The sequence below is a fragment of the Urocitellus parryii genome, chromosome 4 (assembly GCF_045843805.1).
Source record: "Urocitellus parryii isolate mUroPar1 chromosome 4, mUroPar1.hap1, whole genome shotgun sequence".
In the NCBI taxonomy this organism is placed as follows: domain Eukaryota; kingdom Metazoa; phylum Chordata; class Mammalia; order Rodentia; family Sciuridae; genus Urocitellus; species Urocitellus parryii.
In genome coordinates, this window is record NC_135534.1 from 72,590,178 (window position 1) to 72,611,459 (window position 21,282).

A 21,282-nucleotide genomic window follows, 5' to 3' on the forward strand; every position below is an offset into this window, starting at 1 on the left:
CCATATAAATTAATAAATGGCTATTCTGATTTCTACATCAAGAATGTGGCTAGTTTAAGTCAGTCCTTGTGGGGCTGATTTTCTCTATTTACATTGGGAAAACTGATTTTCAAATTGAATCAGAATAATTACAGAACAAGATTTTAGGTCTATGTTAAAACAGCCAGTTAACTTTTATCTTTATGGAACTGCTCTTTAATTGAAGTTTAAATTGTTGTAAGACCTTAATCACTGAATATTAAAATGTTTAATTGTATAATAAAGGATTGAATTAGATCCTGAGTCACAAATTCAAATGCAAGCTGTTAGCATAAAAGAGTGAACTCTACTGGGTGTTAGACCAATGGAGCATGGTGGAGTGTATGGCTATCATACTCAATCATGATTCCTACCTGATCACAATGACCATTAAAGCATAAGACATCAACACAACACAGCCACAGGCCTTGTACATCCTGGTGCAGAAGTTATCTTGTTATTCCCTATGCTTTAAGACTGCAATACTATGGCTGCCATTTCCATGACATTTATTCTTTCTTCTGCTTATTCACTCACTAGTAAGTATTTCAAGTACTAAAGTAGTTCCTACTAAAATTAAAACTTTAGACAAATAAAATTTGACAAAGTTTATTTGAATAAAGAACATTCATGAGTCAAGCACCACTAAGAACCAAAAGATGTTCAAGCAATGCGAACAGTGAGCTTTTCAGACTGAACCTAGAAGAAAGTAGAGAAGCCTCCTGATTTACTACAATGTTTTGAACATGGTGTGATGCGGCATTTGCCTTACTTGTGCATGACATGATCAACGGACTGTGATTGGCTAAAGCTCAGCTATTGATCATTGGCTGAAATCTGGATATCTGTTACAAAAAAAGTATATACTCCTATGTCAGATTTCTTTTTTCTTTCTTTCTTTCTTTTTTCTTTTTTTTTTTTTTTTTTTTTGATTGCCTAGTAAAGTCACACTTTGTTACACAAGAAGTCATGGTACAGAGAAGTCTCAGGCTAATGGCTTATTTAACATGGATAGGAGTGCTGGTATGAATAAACATGACCCTGCCTTCAAAGGACTCCAAGGTCTGGTAGAAGAGATAGACACTTAAATAATTAAAGACAGTAAGTCGTGCTCAAGAGGTTTGACAACGAGCTGTGGGAACACAGAAAGATATTGTCCATGCACAGAGCAGTTGCTCTGGGAATGTCAGGAAGACATCACAAAAGAGGTGAAATGTGAACTTAGTCTAAACGGATAGTAAGACTGTCTCAGACAGAGAATGCTTCAGGGTATTCCAGAAAGATGAACAGCATGGGCAAAGGTGCTACACAGTGAAAGATCTCAGAGTAGAGGGGGAACGAACGGTATAAGCAGTTATCTTCTTAGTTAAAGCTGTAGGAGGTAAAGTAATGCGAAGGAAAGGGGCAGTACTTCTGGGTTCCACTGAAGCTTGTCCCAGACACTTAAAAGTCAGTAATCCTCATCACAACCACCAAGCCACTCACCATCTGTTCTGTAGGTTTTCCAGGCAAAGAAAAAGTGAGCAAGACATCTCTCATTCTAATACACCCTATTCATGCAGTCAGTTTATTTTCTTGTGGGGAACTGCTCATTTTAGTAAACAGAAACCTCCTCCTCTAAGACCCACTATCCGGAGGGACTTTCCACTGAAAAGCAATTTGATTCATGTTCATTCTTTCTACTGATGGCTGGACACTAAATATTTAGCTTATCATATTCCTCAATTGCCTATAAACATTAAAGGTAAAGGTTGTTCAACTCCTTATTAATGTTTTATATAGATCTCTATACCCTTGAGTTGAAGCTCGCAAGTAGGTAGCAAAATTAAAAATAAACAAAAATAATAAAAGCCGCTGCTTGCATATAGCACTAATCATGCTCTGGATGTAATTCCAACTGCCTCACAAACATTAATTCACATAACCTTCCTGGTAGTCCAGTGAGGCAAGCCCTATTGTTGTCTTATTTTACAAATGAAACAGCTGAGGCTCAAGAGCTTGCTGATAAGTATTGAAACTAACTCAGCAAAAGATACCAGACTTTGCTCTTAAGCACTATGATATACTACCTCATGATTCAATAAATAGAATTCTGTAATTCTGTGTGCTCAATGCTTTGGATAACTTGTGTCATTTAATCTTCATGACAGCCTGTATTATGAATTAAAAGCTGAGGCTTGGAGAGGATAATTTACCCCATGTTGCACAACTGTTCAGTGAAAGAAGTTGAATTAGACTTCAGATCTATCTGACTTATAATTTATGCCACAGTGTCTGAATCTGTAAGTGCTAGGGACTTACCCAGAAGGAAGAGAACTAGTTAACAAGGCAGAAGGCCTAACTTCCCTGATGACATTACTTGAATTTTAATGCCCATATCTTATACATTTGAAAATACCTGAAACTGAGACTCTTTATTAAGACTCTTTATTAAGAGTGAGTTTTGCCTGTATCCATGGATTTCAAGCAGGGCTCTTTGAAGTCCCAGAGGCTTCTGCAATGAGAAGAAGTTCAAATCCTCCACATAATTCCTTAAAACAATCAGCTTTTTTTGCAGTGACAAACCACATAGATCTCAAGGTTTTGCAACAACAAAGCTTTATATCTCATTCACCTTACCTGTGGTCTGCACCATGCCATTGCCAGAAGCAGCATCTCCTCCACAATCAGTAATTTGATAGCTTACTAATCAATCACAACCCCCTACTCTGCTAGCTCATTTGCTCTACTACCTCTATATTCAACCTCAATGGGATCATCGATGCAATGACCCTTCCACTTTCTCTCTAACCAGCAGCCTTCTACCATGAAGACCCCAACCCAGATTCATAGGCCAAGGTTTTACCAAAGCACGTAGTAATATCCCTAACTCTCCAGCTTCAGTGACCCTTAATTGTGCTCAACCCAACCCTGAATACAGTTAACTATCTGCCTTCTCATCTCATTCATCCAGATGAATTTGTTAAAGAACATCACTAACTAAGAAAATTGCTTTCATCATATATTCATGAACACTACCACCAAACAACATTACTTCACAATGTTACTTCATTCTTTCAAGAAACTCAGATTCCTACTATACAAAAATCCTACAGTTTCTCAAAGATCTCATACTTCACCCTTTTTTATAATAATTGGCCTTGTATTTTATTTTATTTGTTTTAATATTATTTATTAGCACAGTAACAAATGCAGACATAAGAAGTCTACAACATACAACCAATCCACTGAGTAACTCCTATTTCATACCCTAACAGCTTAAGGTATTTCACTACAGGTTTTCACAAGTCCTGATTTAACCCTTTTAAGTAGATTTACATATAAAATAAAATACATTAACTACTGATCTCCTACATGGTGTCTTATATATATGAGATGACAATGTCTAAAAACTGTTAAATAACAATGTTCCCTTTCAGGAAGGGGAAAAAATTCCAGATTTTTTTTTAAACAAAAAGTATGTAGTCTTAGGACTTTTACATAAATGACCATATGTGTAACCTGTACAAATTAGGCTGTTTTAAAATTACACTATAAGTAATTGAACCCAAATGTCTAAATGTACATTCTTTTCCGTACTACATTTCAGCTAATATTGCAAAACTATTGACAGTTTTAAAAGTTGCTGTTATCAATTTTGTCTTCTGTAGCAAGATACCTTAAGTTACAACAAAATCTTAGGAAATAAGACTAAATAATATCTGTTATAGAAATACCCTACTCTTTACCAGCTCTCACCCTCCCCCACCCCATGAAAATCATAAGCAGCTCTCTTCTGTGACAGACAAATAATGTAAGAATTGTGAAAACCCAATTTATGTAGCGTATCTCTTGGTCCACTGTCTGGCCATTCTGTCATGTTCTGCTCTGTTGGTCATATACTGAGTGGCAATACTTTCCACCAAGGGATCAGCAGGATTACAGTCTGTAAGAAGTGAGCAGGTAGAAAGGAGAACTGTAGGAATGGTTAGTGCTGGACTCCAATTATCTTTCAATATATCCAAGCAAATAACTCCTTGACTATTAATATTACAGGGATAGATTCTTGTTCAAAATGTAACCTTTGGAGGCTTGAAGGGATATTCTGATGTAAAAGTGATATCGAGGAAAAATACACCATCCAGATCCTGGAGGCCCTAGAATGGTTGATCTCCATTCACAGATGTTATCACCTTTGGGACCAGCACTGCAGCTAGGTGGAGGGTCTAAAGTGATGTCTGCCAGTTCCTTCTGAATCCCCTTGGCGCTGGTGGAAAGAAGCTTGGAGTTTTTGCTCATGCTGATTCGATTCTCCTTCTTCTGGGGGGTGTTTGTTTCTTTCTCGGTTTGCTGGTTGGAGGACAAGGTTGAGGAGGAGGAGCTGGCGCTGGCCCTCAAATCGTCATCCGACAGAGCGAATCCCCTACCCCACCCCGCAAACGCCCCCTCTTTGTGTCTGGCTCCTCAGTGCTGCTGCAGCTGCAGCTGCAGCTGGGCCTGGCCACTCAAGCGCGGCAACAGAAACTATTAAACAGGCAATGGCTTCTGTATTTTATTTTAAAGAGAGAGAGAGAGAAGAAACCACTTGAGTAGCTCCCATTCCTTCCCTTCATCAAACATACAAATCTATAGCCATTTGGCTTCCCCTCTTGTTATAACCACAAAGCATGAATTCTGCTAACAATGGTTTTCACATTTGGATTCTACTTTCTCTTGTCCTCATTCTCTCCTACTCTCTCTTGCATCTTTTCTCTCCTCCTCTAGTGGGTTTTTTCTACATCATCGTTTATATGTTATCATATCTCCTATTGTTTTTTTTAAGAAAACTTTCTTTGTTCTCATATTACCCTCCTCTAGCTATTGCTTTAATTTTTCTTCACAGTAAAACTTGTCAAAAGTTAAAAATACTATCTACCTTATCTAAAGGGACATGACCAACAAATATTAAGCACCCTTCACCAGATTGTATCTTTGCCAATTGTTCAATAAATAATTGCAAGCACAGGAATAAAATAATAATTGCTACTGACACAGAAATTTCCTTATATATACCAGCACAACACTTAGCAGTATAAGGAGAGTCTCTCATTTTCTCATATGAGGATGCTATGAAGTTGGTACTTATTTTATTCCAATTTTTAAAATAGTGTATTTGAAGCTTTAAAAGTTAAATTTGCCCAAGGTCACACAATTAATAGAAGACATGACTTGGATTTTCTTATGTCTAGCTCCGTAGTCAAAGATTAAATTCCCTGAAACTCACCCCATCTTCTATTGCTTTAGCAGCCTCTACATACCTCTAACTCACAAGAAAAGAGCTTTTATAAGAGGTAAAAGAATACTAGGAAGCATTTCTGTGAAGCTGGATGATCCTGGTACAACCTCTGATTCCTCAGGATATCAAACCATGAGCAGATCCACTAGGAAAACTCCAAGGGAAAAAAATATTGTTATGGGGAAAACCTGATTTAACCCACAGCAAAAAAAAAAAAAAAAAAAAAAAGAGAGAGAGAGAGAGAGAAAATCTTATTTGGAGGGTTAAATAAGGCAAAAGAGGCTCTAATGAGAAGAATATAGTTTAGAAAAAAGGCTAGATCTGAGTATGGGTTAGGAAGAGAAGAAGGAAGACAGATGGTTACCTTTTCATGGATGAATGGATGCACCTTTGGGGAGAGGATAAATTGTGGGAATCATTGACACAAACTCTTAAGAGGACGTGAGATAACATGACCCTGGATGATGAGCCCACTGTGACCTTAGTGCAGGTATTTGAATTGCTCTTATGAATTCATTTAGGGAAAGCACCCAGCACAGTGCCCAGTATCTAGTCAGAGACAAACTGTGGCTATTATTATTATTATTCAGGATTCATCACTTAGTGGTGAATGAATAAATGGAAACTGCCTTTTTATAGTAAATTTTTAGAATTGTGTATCAGCAGAAACCCCCATGTATCAGAGATGAGTGGAAATGGCTAACATTTTTTTCATTATTACATATATTTTTATTTGGCTTAGTTATGTTCAACACCAGGATATACCCTGACATTATCACAAAACCATGGAACCGAACCCACTCCAATTTAGTCCCCAGAACTTCTTCCTACTCCTGTCCCCAACGACCCTCTCTCCACTCCACCAATCCCCATTTACAATTTACTTTTTTTTTAACCAATGTCTCTTAGGTATACCCAGTGTTGGGACTCACCATGCCACATCCACGCATCCACACATGAAAGTTTAGTCAGACGTAGAATGAAATGGACATAATTTTCCTATGTTTATATATGAATACACCACCAATGTAACTCCACATCATGTTTAAACACAAGAATGGGATTCTAATTAGAATAAGTTATACTCCATGTATATATGTCAAAATATACTCTACTGTCATGTATATCTAAAAAGAACAAATAAAAAAGAAAGCTCAGATTCATTCTACTGTTCTTCCCTTTCTAACCCCTTCTCTCTCTTGTTAAATCCCCTTTATCTATTCCACTGATCTTTATTTTGATGAAATTCCTTCTCTTTCTTTTTTCCTTTCTCTCTTTGTTTTTTTAACTCCCTTCTTTATTTTGAATTGACGTCCATTAGACCTTTGACTTTTGAGTACTGGCTTATTTCATTTAGCCTGATAGTCTCTAGTTCCCTTCATTTACCAAAAAATACCATAAAGTCATTCTTTATGGTTGAGTAATGCTCCATTGTGTATATATACCATATTTTTTATTCCATCACCTGTTGAGGGGCACCTACATTGGCTCCATAGCTTAACTATTGTGAACTGTGCTGCTGTAAACATTGATGTGGCTGTGTCACTATAGTATGCTGATTTAAAAATCTGTTGGATACATATCAAAAAGTGAAGTAAAGCACTTACTCATTCGGTTTTCTCAGAAATTCCTTAGAGAAGATATAAGCATTATCCACATTTTCAGGAAAGCTAAATAGTTTTATAAGATCAGGCAGTAAATAGTTGTCAGAGGCAGGACCAAACTCATGTTTTTAATCACCATCCCATAATGATCAATAAAGTTATTGGCTATTATGCAATCTATTTCTCTAGTGCATATAATAAGGTTCAGAAACATTACAAAATGGGGGGGGGGGTGGAGACAGGAGGAAGGAGAGGGAGAGAAGGAGGAAAATCATGCCAACAAAACCTCATTAACTCTAGCTCAATATAAATGGAAGAGGAAATGGATAAGAATCAGAAAACATTCAGTGAATGAGGCAGTGAACCCACTCTCCATATTAAGCCTGACAAGTTGACTGGCTTAAACATCCTCCAAGATGTTCTAAATCAATGGGGAAATTTCAGGACCAGAGGGAAAGATGAATGTGAAAGAATGCTTCAGAAGTGCTTCCCATTAGATTACAAAAAGTCAAGTGGGAAACATTGCAAGTTAAAATACACTGACTGCAAAATCAGTAACCATTTGAAGAATGTAGCTTGAATGTTTCAGAGGCCAGACTGCCCTCCCACAAAAAAAAAGAAAGAAAGAAAAGAAAAGAAAATTGAAAAAAGTGTGAAAGATTAAATACATCTAGCAAAGGCAGGAGGAAAAAATATATCAAAGGTGGGGAAGGGTTGCTTAATCCTACTGTGTATCAAACATTTAATTCTATATCTGCTCTTTGAAATATGTTAAATATGTCCATTTGACACAAAAACATTGAAGTTTAGAAAGGCAAAGTAAATTTTCCAAGGTCATTCACTATTGTGGTGAGTTGCAAGCACAGCTACTAAGGATCAGAACATGAGAAATCCTGACTTATAAACCCATGACCATGATCTTTCATTCCCAGGGATGAAAAAAGAAATAGATATGGAGATCCTGTTCAAAAGGCTTATCAAGGAGAAGAAAATGGCATGGAATCTCAAATCTTTTCTTTCCTGCAAGTTGGTATGGGTTCTCATACCTCAGAATTACAATTCCATTTTTTTATATCCCTAACTTGCAGGATATTTGGCCTATTATGGATTAGTATCAGGTACTGCGGATCCTCCTCAGGTTCCTTGAATCTTTTTTGTTTTTGTACTTTTCATGGAACCAAACACAAGGTAGATAAGTTAGGGACTGGGAATGGTAGAAAACACATGAACACACACACATACATTTCCTTTTCTTATTTAAAGAAGGCTTCACAGAGGAGGAGCAGTTAGAGCTTTCTCGCCATAGCTTAACCAACAGGTGCCTACAGGTGCCAGTTTTATTCATGCAAGGCAGGGCTCTTCTGTATCTAAAAAAGCTTCTTTATGATGCACCACATCTTCTTAGAGTTCATATCACTGTTCTAGAAGAACTTAATCCTCTTAAGGGATATTTAAAGATATCAAGAACATCGTGATTTTCTCTCTCTAACTCTCTCTCCAAAACTTTAGGGCCTGTTCTTGCAATATTTCACTCCTGGTACTAAATTCTTTTTCAGATAAAGTTCTGTGTAGAAAACGATAGAAAGTCCAATTCAAATGACTTAAGCAATAAGAAAAATTAATTGTTTCATGAAACCATTCATATAAATCCTAAATAAGGTGATTCCAGAGTTGGCTAATTCAGTTACTCAATGTTCTTAAAGACAAGTTTTTTTCCATCCTCAACATATCGGCTTTGATCTCAAGGTAGCTCTTGCTATAATTTAAAGAGGCTGCTGTATCTTTCTAGGTTCCCAAATAAGCACAATAATGCATTCTTTTTAGAAAGAAGGAAAACTTTCCTAGAGTTTTGTCACTGGACTTCTTGCCTTGTCTCAGTGCCCAGGATTGGCTTGCAAGAAATTTGGAAAAATGCAAGTTCAATGAGGGAACATTGCGTCTTGGATTCACTTCAGTAAGCACAGAATTCACAATATCTGTTGTGAACTATATTTAAACAACTGTTTAATTTTATAACTTGTAATAATAAGAAAAAAAACAGTGATGATATAGTATATCTGTTGAGACCTACATTCAAATGGCCCAGGATTATTTTTTGTGCCCTCTTTTGGATGCCAGGTGAACAAACTTGGAATAATAATAAATCTACATTCATAACACACTTTTATCATTGCTTCATATAGAGTTGTTTATTCACTTATTTATTAACGATGTAATAGAAACCCATGAACTCATCACTGAAAACAAAATTTAAGACCATAACTATAACGTACATCTAACCTATGGACACTCCCATAACCATTTTTCCTGTCTTACTTCATCCAAGATAATCATCCTAATGATTTGTATCGATAGTCCCTTGATTTTCTTTTATTTCTCCAGTTTATCATGTCTTTGCATATTCTAAAAACATTTTTACTTTATTGTTTTCAACTTTAAAAAAATAGAACCACTGACAAGTAATATTTGGGCATTTATTTCAAACTTGATATTGTATTTGCTAACGTTCCCCCACATTTTCACAGGTCATCATAGTCTATTCACTTTGACGCTTATGCAATAGTCCACTCTGCAAATGTATTTTCCTATTTCCCTGTTGTTTATCACTTGAGTCATTTCACATGTTTCTACTATTGTAAAAATAGCCATTGTAAACAGCTGGTATCACTCCCACTGTATGGAAGTAGGAGTTTCTCTTAGGTATTTACACCTCTATGTGGTTTTGCTGGGTCAGGAGGTAAATGAATAATTGAACCTGGTAGGATAAAGAAAACTGTCTTTGTAAGTAGCTAAACCAATTTACATGTCTAATAGCAACTTCTAACAGAATGAGAAGCTCCATAACACCCCCAGTATATGGTGCTATCATTTCCCTGGTTCCATTTTTTCTATTTGTGCTTTCTTTATTGATTTTCAGAGTACACTTCCCCCCACACACACACACACATACATGTGCCCATGCACACATATATGTCCCTCATATGTTTGATCCAATCCCTTTATTATTTGTCCCTATATGTGGGTAAGTAACTTAATCTATCTCTTCCTCAATTTTTCACCTAAAAAATAAGGCAAAATACAGTTCTTACCTCATAGAGTTGTTTTGATTAATAAATGAGTTAACATAGAGAGGTATCATCCTTGCATAAAAGACAATTAAATACCATATCTCTGAAGGCCCCTCTTCATTTCCAAGAATCTAGCCAAGTTAAGAGAACAATGAGAATGAGTCTGGTCTAGAATGTACAAGAAAGTATTATCTTAAAAAGCACTGGCTTTCTTTCACATATGGTGGGAGTCAGAACAAGTTAATGGTATCTGTAGAAAGCTGTTTTCTTGCATGCACACCAAGTTCTTTGAGATGCTGGTCATACAGTGGGACAAAACAAGCAAAGTTGATGCTGCTTCTGTAATTTCACCTATAAAATACCTGGTGTGGATCAGAGAACTGTGGAGAGAAAGGCTCATTCAGCTGCCTGCCACTGCAAAAAACATGGTGGGGTCATAAAGGCACTATATTCTGGCAAAGTACCATGTGAAACAGGTGCACCTGTACACCAGAAAGTCCATAGGTACTGGACTTTCTGGCAAAGCACCTCCCCAGCCTGATGCCACTGGGTCCTCCCTGTAAGAATTTCTCAAAAAACCTTATGTCTTACATCGCAACTCTGGGTCTTTTTTGGTCTCTTGGCCACCTATCCATCTGCTGCTGGACAGTGGATGGCACAGAGAGCAATTCACATGGTAGCTGACATACAATTAAAGTGTTAGCTCTCATTATCACATGGAACCTACTATGTGCTATGTCTTAAAATGTCTTATTTCATTTACCTCACAAAATCCTATAAGGTACTGATGTTATCATTCCCACTTTACAAATAAACAAGTTAGAATTTTAAAAAGTCAAATAATTTGCCCAATAAGTTAGGATTTGAGAGGACTAGAGTAAGCCCCCCAAAAATCTGACACAGAACCTCTGTTTTTAACGATATTGCCTCTTTTCTTCACCATGAAATTGAAACACTCCTGTGAAATTTTGCAACAGGAGAAAGATACTTGAAAGTGACACTCTGACCCATTACATATGTGAAAATAGAGTTTCTACCTTTCAGAGCAGTTAATGAAATTCAGAGTGGTCAGTATATATCGTGGTAACAACTGGCACATAATGTGTGGTAATAAGTGCTAGCTACAATTATTATTTTCTCATAATATCTCACAGATTCAATGTGACTAGTCTACTACCTATTTCATCAATGGGAATGTGAAGCTTCAAGAGGGTAACTTGCCTAAGAAAATGTGCTACCAGACTCCTAACAGACCTATATGCTTGCCTGATTGTAAAGTCTATGCACATCTTACAATACAAATGGATGAAGTTCTCTGCCAAAGAAGAGGAATTATATAGCCTATGTGGGGACATGCAAATGTGGACAACTGTTGTTATTAAGAAACAACCTAAAAATTATGGAAAAGGATTAAGTCAAATTCCAAACACATTGATCTACCTAGATCATCTCACTGAAAAATTTTCATTCCTACTTAAGGGTCAGGTCATTGTTTCCATGTTGTACACAGAGAAAGAAATTAAGATATATTTAGGATACTTCAATAAATATATGTATAAGTCAGTAACTGTGATAAGTATCAGGAGTGGTGAATATGGGCCTTAGAATATTAAATCCTGTGGCATATGATTCATGTTACAATTATCTACTTTATAGTCTTCACCTCTACCTACATAAATATTATGAACATTTTCCCATATTTGAAAGGCTTTGGGTTGAAAGATGAAGTTGATTTGTTCTATATGGCTCCATAGAAGAGATCTAAGACCAATGTGTGGGGCATTACTGTTATTAAAAATAAACTAACAGTTATTAAGCAATTATTATCCATCAGGCAATGTGCTAAGGACTTTATGTGAATCATTTCATTTAATCCTGACAATGATGCAAGTGGTAGGTTTCACTCTGAGGATGAAAAAAACAGAGGCTTAGAATAGTTAAATTATTTGTTAGTAATGTATGACTGATGAACAGTGGATTCTAACTCAGGATTGCTGATATCCAAAAATGCATATTCTCTATTACAATGGTATATGCTTAAAAGTAAGAAAAGCTTTGAAACAGAGCTGTCTGAACAGTGTCATGTCTCCATTGCCAGAGGTATAAAAGAAAGGGCTGGGAAACCATTTGACTGGATTCTATTAAAGTGATTTGAATATTTATTAATTCAACCCATATCTATTAAACGCTGACTATATAGAAGTCACTATCTAATAAGCTAAGGATTAAATTAAAAGCAGGATTCTTTTCAAGAAATTGGATTTAAGTGTGAATGAATACTAAACTGAATGATTCTTTAGTTTCTCTAGCTATGTAATTCTGTGATTCATTATTTCCTTTATTTCAAATAATGCTAGTAGTTCCTAAAAACAATGAAAACAGAAGGAACTTCTGTAAATCCAGCTGATTACTCTCTTTCTCAATATTTCACTCACTCTCCTAGTCAATATGCTGATTTTAATTATGTTCAATGCCACTGGAGTTGAGAAGTGAAATCCAGGCATCTCTGCAGTTTTTGAAATCTCACACTGTGATGTAGAGTGAGCCGCCCATTTCCTAAGTATGTGGTTATGTTCTCACTGCAATTTCATCAGAGATAGGAGATTATCCATTTTTCTGCTTGAAATAATCATTTCATTTCTTGTCTTCAGTTTCAATGGCTTATATATTTAGATAACAAGAGCATAGACATCACTTTTGTTTCTTCTATTTACCAAACATTATGAGACATTTCCCCACAAATGACGGAGCACATTGAAAGGAATAACACAAGTGCCAACATTTCCTAACTCATTAAAAGTCTATTGAATTTTTCAATTATATACTTGGGGAAGATTTTATAACTAAAGTGGTTTTGAAAAAATCATTCATGGTCATTTTTACATTATGCAGTTTCTGGCAAAGATATAGCCACAAAGAAGGATATTTCCATAGTCATCAGATTTTATTGATTCTGTGCATCTGATAGGAAAGTGGAAATTGATTATTACAAAGTTGGGCAGTAATCCTTATGATCCAATTTGTATTTTGTGACTTATGTGTATGTCACACCACAAAAATAGAAGAGCAAGGAAACGCTATGAGGCATTGAAAACCAGCTTAAAACTTTCAATGGTTCCACCATTGCCCACAGTGGCTTTTCATCAGATTGGTCCATAGAGCTTTGAATATAATATTCATGGGAGTCTCACTTTTCAGCTTTTTAACTCAGGAGGCCTGGGGTGAGCCCAGACATCAGAAACACATTTGAAGTCTCCTGTCTTAAAGAAGAACTACTGATTTGCCTAAAAGGATCCAGAGTCCTTAGCATGGTCAGTAGAATCATGATATTTAAATACCACATTCCATCCTCATTTCTCAACTACCTCATACTGAACTATTGAATCATACTGAACTATTTGCTGTTTTTTGAAAGCATCATGATTTTTCTTGCAATGTGCTCTTTGCTGGAGTAACTTTTCCCCTTGAATACGTGGTGCATTATGTCTTCCCTGCTAGTGTGTGAGCTCCCGGAAGTCAAGTTCCATAGTCTATTATTATTCATCTCTTATCCATAATGCTTGGACAACTAGCTACTAGTGGTGCATGCTAAATTACTATTTATTGAATGAAAAACCAAGTGAATGAGTAAATGGCATCATAATCTACCCAATCTTTTAAGCTAAAACTTTGAATCCTAGACTTTTCTCTGGTGTCCGGTCACCATAGTCATGAAGTTGCCTAGAGCTGAGGATTCGACAACTGTAGGATTTGTTTTGATACTTTACTCCTGTTCTTTCCAATTACAAATATAGAAAAGTTCTGTCCATGGACTAGTGTCAACTTTATGCCCTTTATGATACCACATGGTCTTTGGTCAAGTCTAGACACCCTGTCATGCTCTACAAGGCTTTTATGCTCCGTTCCTACTTGCCAGTAGGCCATTTTCACGTGATTACCATAACTCACCATCCACCAACATGGACCACTCAGACCTTCAAGATGGGCCATTATCTCTTTCTTACCACTGTGTTTTTATGTATATTTTGCATATATTTTTTCCTTCTTTAAAACCTTTTCACCCTGGTATACTTCACCTGCCATAAAAAATTTTCAGCTCAGCTGTTCAGCTTTCCTGGAAATTTTCTTCAGCAAATTATCACCCTCCCGATGTGTCAGCTTTTTATCACAGTGACCAAAAGACCAAAAAGAACAACTTAGAAAAGTTTATTTGGGTTCATGTTTTCAGTGGTTCAGCCTATGGTTGAACAACTCCATAGCTCTGGGCCCAAGATGAGGCAGAATATCACAGTGGAAGAGCGTGCTAGAGGAAATCTGCTCAGCTCACGACAGCCAGGAAGACGAAGACGAAGACAAAGAAGAAGAAAGACAGACTGACAGACAGAGACAAAAAGCAAGGTACCAGGGACAAAATATAAACTCCAAAGATGACAACAGGCCCAGCGGCCCGCCGGCGTAGTAGACACGTCACCCCAATTGGAGGAGGGGCAGAGCAGAGCCACCGCCCGCTCTGGCAAGGTAGGCAGACCTGCAACTAACTGGCAGAACAGGCCCAGGGCCCCGCCAGCATGGTAGACACGTCACCCCATTTGGAGGAGGGGCAGAGCAGAGCTGCTGCCCAGACCTGCAAGCTAGGCAGACCTGCAACAGACCAGCAGAACAGGCCTAGCAGCCTGCCGGCGTGATAGACATATCACCCCAATTGGAGGAGGGGCAGAGCAGAGCCACCACCCGCGCCTGCAAGGTAGGCAGACCTGCGACCTACAGGGAAAAAAGGCCCAGCGGCCTGCCTGCGTGGTAGACACATCACACCAATTGGAGGAAGGGCCCAGCTGCCGCCCACAAGGTAGGCAGACTGGGCGTCCTGGAGAAGGGGCCCAGCGGCCCGCCTGCCTAATTGAAAGATCACCCCAATTGGAGGAGAAGCACAGCCGCCGCCCGTCCCTGCAAGGGAGACTTTTCAACTGTACAAGAGCAATATAAATATATAGGGAAAAATTCAATAACACAACAGTTTCACCAAGCAGAAAGAAACGCGAGCAGTATGAAAAGACAAGGAAAGAAAGGACCACAAGCAATGCAGGTCAACTCAACTTTAGAAGAGGTAATAGCTGCAGCAGATGGAATGTCAGATAAAGAATTCAGGATATACATGCTTCAGATGATCTGGAGTCTCAAGGAAGACATTAGACAGCAAAATCAGACAATGAAAGATCACTTCGACAATGAGTTAAATAAACAAATCCAAGAAGCAAAAGATCAACTATACAGGGAGATAGAGGTTATAAAAAACAAACAAACAGAAATCCTAGAAATGCAGGAAGCAATAAACCAACTTAAAAACTCAAATGAGAATACTACCAGCAGAGTAGAACACTTAGAAAATAGAACATCAGACAATGAAGACAAAGTATTTCAACATGAAAAGAACATAAACAGTTCAGCAAGACTGCTAAGAAACCATGAGCAGAACATCCAAGAAATATGGGATAACATAAAGAGACCAAACTTAAGAGTCATTGGGATACAGGAAGGTATAGAGGTCCAAACCAAAGGAATGAGCAATCTGTTCAATGAAATAATATGAGAAAACTTCTCAGACTTGAAGAATAAGACAGAATCCCAAATCCTAGAAGCCTACAGGATGACGAACGTGCAAAATCATAAGAGATCCACACCTAGACACATTATAATGAAGATGCCCAACATACAGAATAAGGAGAGAATTTTAAAAGCTACAAGGGAAAGGAAGCAGATTACATTTAGGGGTAAACCAATCAGGATAACAGCTGATCTTTCAACACAGACTCTGAAAGCTAGAAGATCCTGGAACAACATATTTCAAATGCTGAAAGAAAATGGGTTCCAACCAAGAATTGTGTATCCAGCGAAATTAAGCTTCAGGATGGAAGATGAAATTAAAACCTTCCACGATAAACAAAAGTTAAAAGAATTTGCAGCTAGAAAACCATCTTCCATTACAGGAAGTGGAAATGGAAAATAACAATGAAAACCAACAGTGGGAGGTAGTACAGTAAAGGGAAAAAATAATCAAAGAGGAAAAACAAACCATGTTAAGTAACATAAATAAACAAATATGGCTGGAAGAACAATCCATATCTCAATAATAACCCTAAATGTTAATGGCTTAAACTCACCAACTAAGAGACACAGGTTAGTAGAGTGGATCAAAAAAAAAAGATCCAACAATATGCTGCCTACAGGAGACGCACTTGATAGGAAAAGACATACATACGCTGAAGGTGAAAGGTTGGGAAAAATCATATCACTCATATGGACTTCGGAAACAAGAAGGAGTGTCCATACTCATAATAAATAAAATAGATTTCAAGCCAAAGTTAATCAAAAGGGATAAATAGGGACACTACATACTGCTCAAAGGCACCATACACCAACAAGACATAACAATCATAAATATATATGCTCCAAACAATGGTGCAGCTATGTTCATCAAACAAACACTTCTCAAGTTCAAGAGTCTAATAGACCACCATACAATAATCATGGGAGACTTCAACACACCTCTCTCACCACTGGACAGATCTTCCAAACAAAAGTTGAATAAAGAAACTATAAAACTCAATAATACAATTAATAACCTAGACTTAATTGACATATATAGAATATACCACCCAACATCAAGCAGTTACACTTTTTTCTCAGCAGCACATGGATCCTTCTAAAAAATAGATCATATATTATGTCACAGGGCAACTCTTAGACATTATAAAGAGGTAGAGATAATACCATGCATCTTATCTGATCATAATGGAATGAAACTGAAAATCAACGATAAAAGAAGGAAGAAAAAATCATGCACCACTTGGAGAATGAACAATAGGTTACTGAATGATCAATGGGTTATCGAAGACATCAAGGTGGAAATTAAAAAATTCTTAGAGATAAATGAAAACACAGACACAACATATCGGAATCTATGGGACACAATGAAAGCAGTTCTAAGAGGAAAATTCATTGCTTGGAGTTCATTCCTTAAAAAAAGGAAAAACCAAGAAATAAATGATCTCACACTTCATCTCAAAATCCTAGAAAATGAAGAGCAAAACAACAGCAAAAGAAGTAGAAGGCAAGAAATAACTAAAATCAGAGCTGAAATTAATGAAATCGAATCAAAAGAAACAACTGAAAAAATTGACAAAATTAAAAGTTGGTTCTTTGAAAAAATAAATAAGATCGACAGACCCTTAGCCATGCTAACGAAGAGAAGAAGAGAGAGAACTCAAATTACTAGCATACGGGATGAAAGAGGCAATATCACAACAGACACTTCAGAAATACAGAAGATAATCAGAAATTATTTTGAATCCTTATACTCCAATAAAATAGAAGATAGTGAAGGCATAGATAAATTCCTTAAGTCTTATGATCTGCCCAGATTGAGTCAGGAGGATATTGACAACCTAAACAGACCAATAACAATAGAGGAAATAGAAGAAACCATCAAAAGACTACCAACTAAGAAAAGCCCAGGACCAGATGGGTATACAACAGAGTTCTACAAAACCTTTAAAGAGGAACTAATACCAATACTTTTCAAGCTATTTCAGGAAATAGAAAAAGAGGGAGAACTTCCAAATTCATTCTACAAGGCCAACATCACCCTGATTCCGAAACCTGACAAAGACACTTCAAAGAAAGAAAACTACAGACCAATATCTCTAATGAACCTAGATGCAAAAATCCTCAATAAAATTCTGGCGAATCGGATTCAAAAACATATCAAAAAAATTCTGCACCATGATCAAGTAGTATTCATCCCTGGGACGCAAGGCTGGTTCAATATACGGAAATCAATAAATGTTATTGACCACGTCAATAGACTTAAAGATAAGAAACATATGATCATCTTGATAGATGCAGAAAATGCATTTGACAAAGTACAGCATCCCTTTATGTTCAAAACTCTAGAAAAACTAGGGATAACAGGAACATACCTCAATATTGTAAAAGCTATCTATGCTAAGCCTCAGGCTAGCATCATTGTGAATGGAGAAAAATTGAAAGCATTCCCTCTAAAATCTGGAACAAGACAGGGATGCCCTCTCTCACCACTTCTGTTCAACATAGTTCTTGAAACACTGGCCATAGCAATTAGACAGACGAAAGAAATTAAAGGCATAAAAATAGGAAAAGAAGAACTTAAATTATCACTATTTGCAGATGACATGATTCTATACCTAGCAGACCCAAAAGGGTCTACAAAGAAACTATTAGAGCTAATAAATGAATTCAGCAAAGTGCCAGGATATAAAATCAACACACATAAATCAAAGGCATTCCTGTATATCAGCAACAAAACCTCTGAAATGGAAATGAGGACAACCACTCCATTCACAATATCCTCAAAAAAATAAAATACTTGGGAATAAACCTAACAAACGAGGTGAAAGACTTATACAATGAAAACTACAGAACCCTAAAGAGAGAAATAGAAGAAGATCTTAGAAGATGGAAAAATATACCCTGTTCATGGATAGGCAGAACTAACATCATCAAAATGGCGATATTACCAAAAGTTCTCTATAGGTTTAATGCAATGCCAATCAAAATCCCAATGGCATTTCTTGTAGAAATACATAAAGCAATCATGAAATTCATATGGAAAAATTAAAGACCCAGAATAGCAAAAGCAATTCTAAGCAGGAAGTGTGAATCAGGAGGTGTAGCGATACCAGATTTCAAACTGTACTACAGAGCAATAGTAACAAAAACAGCATGGTACTGGTACCAAAACAGCGGGTGGACCAACAGTATAGAATAGAGGACATAGAAACCAATCCACAAAATTACAACTATCTTATATTCGGTAAAGGGGCTAAAAGTATGCAATGGAGGAAGGATAGCATCTTCAACAAATGGTGCTGGGAAAACTGGAAATCCATAGGCAACAAAATGAAACTGAATCCCTTTCTCTCGCCATGCACAAAAGTTAACTCAAAACGGATCAAGGAGCTTGATATCAAATCAGAGACATGGCATCTGATAGAAGAAAAAGTTGGCTACGATCTACATACTGTGGGGTCGGGCTCCAAATTCCTCAATAGGACACCCATAGCACAAGAGTTAATAGCTAGAATCAACAAATGGGACTTACTCAAACTAAAAAGTTTTTTCTCAGCAAAAGAAACAATAAGAGAGGTAAATAGGAAGCCTACATCCTGGGAATAAATCTTTACTCCTCACCCTTCAGATAGAGCCCTAATATCCAGAGTATACAAAGAACTCAAAAAATTAAACAATAAGAAAACAAATAACCCAATCAACAAATGGGCCAAGGACCTGAACAGACACTTCTCAGAGGAGGACATACAATCAATCAACAAGTACATGAAAAAATTCTCACCATCTCTAGCAGTCACAGAAATGCAAATCAAAACCACCCTAAGATACCATCTCACTCCAGTAAGATTGGCAGCCATTAGGAAGTCAAACAACAAGTGCTGGCGAGGATGTGGGGGAAAAGGGTACACTTGTACATTTTGGTGGGACTGCAAATTGGTGTGGCCAATTTGGAAAGCAGTATGGAGATTTCTTGGAAAGCTGGGAATGGAACCACCATTTGACCCAGCTATTCCCCTTCTCGGTCTATTCCCTAAAGACCTAAAAAGAGCATACTACAGGGACACTGCTACATTGAAGTTCATAGCAGCACAATTCACAATAGCAAGACTGTGGAACCAACCCAGATGCCCTTCAATAGATGAATGGATAAAAAAAAAATGTGGCATTTATACACAATGGAGTACTACTCTGCATTAAAAAATGACAAAATCATAGAATTTGGAGGGAAATGGATGGCATTAGAGCAGATTATGCTAAGTGAAGCTAGCCAATTCCTAAAAAACAAATGCCAAATGTCTTCTTTGATATAAGGAGAGTAACTAAGAACAGAGTAGGGACGAAGAGCATGAGAAGATTAACATTAAACAGGGATGAGAGGTGGGAGGGAAAGGGAGAGAGAAGGGAAATTGCATGAAAATGGAAGGAGACCCTCAGGGTTATACAAAATTACATACAAGAGGAAGTGAAGGGAAAGGGAAAAAAATACAAGGGGGAGAAATGAATTACAGTAGAGGGGGTAGAGAGAGAAGAGGGGAGGGGAGGGGAGGGGAGGGGAGGGGAGGGGGGATAATAGAAGATAGGAAAGGCAGCAGAATACAATAGACACTAGTATGGCAATATGTAAATCAATGGATGTGTAACCGATGTGATGCTGCAATCTGTATACGGGATAAAAATGGGAGTTCATAACCCACTTGAATCAAAGTGTGAAGTATGATATATCAAGAGCTATGTAATATTTTGAACAACCAACAATAAAAATTAAAAAAAATAAAGTTCTTATGTGGAAAAAAAAGGTGTTCTCACATCAAAGGAAATCAAAGTGTTAACTCCCAGAACTGAGATACAGGTAGGGCTTATAGAAGCAGGAGGAGGGACACCAATCCCACCTTTCTGGGAGGGGTATCAGGGAAGAGCTTGGGGAAAGCTGACTGACTGAGGTGCTTCTTCAACTGAATCACTAAAAGAGGAGTGAGTGTTCACCATGTGAGGGTGGGCATGCACGACTGGTTGAGAGCGATCCTAGATGAGGACACAGAAGGGAAACACATGCAAGATCCTTTTGAGCAGGGAATGACTGTTTAGTTGTCAGAGCAGAAAGTTTGAGTATGAAATGGCAAAGGTATAAAGTGGAAGGTCTGGGATCTGACTTTGTCATGGCTAGAGGAAGTCACTGAAGGTCTTAGGCTGAGCTGCACAGCCAGTTATCCTGCCTGAAGATCATACCTGCAGAGGGACTTAAATGTTAACGGATGAAGGAGTAAAACTGTAGGACTTTCACATATCATTGTAGAGGGTGTCAGTGGGATTAGTCATAAGTAGATGATTGTGTCAGCCCAGGTCTAGTGACTTGCTCTAAAGTAATTGTGTGAGTGTGTGTGTGTGTGTGTGTGTGTGTGCATATTGTGAAAGTAATGTGTGCTGATTATGAAAATCATCAAGAAATGCAGAAAGCCATGTAGCGAAAAGGTAAACATTCTCCTTGCGTTTCTTCTTCAGTTTCCTAATTCTGATTCTTGGAGGTAATGAGAATTTTCTTGGAATTCTTTGCAGATAAGTGAAGGCATATCTTTGGCATGCTGCTTAGATGCTGAACCTGGAAGCCTTCCTGCCTGGGTTCCAATTACAGTGCTTAGTTCCTGCTGGCTTTATGAGCTTACCCTGGTTGTATGACCTCCCTATGTCTCAGTTTTCCTATATGTAAATTGGACATCTTCTCCACAGGGTTGTTATG

General features: G+C 37.4%; 1 pseudogene; it reads right to left on the reverse strand.

Moving 5' to 3' along the window:
* Nucleotides 1-3,795: 3,795 nt before the first annotated feature.
* On the reverse strand, nucleotides 3,796-5,265 carry LOC113181690 (ubiquitin-conjugating enzyme E2 E1 pseudogene; annotated as a pseudogene).
* Between the last annotated feature and the right edge of the window lie 16,017 nt (nucleotides 5,266-21,282).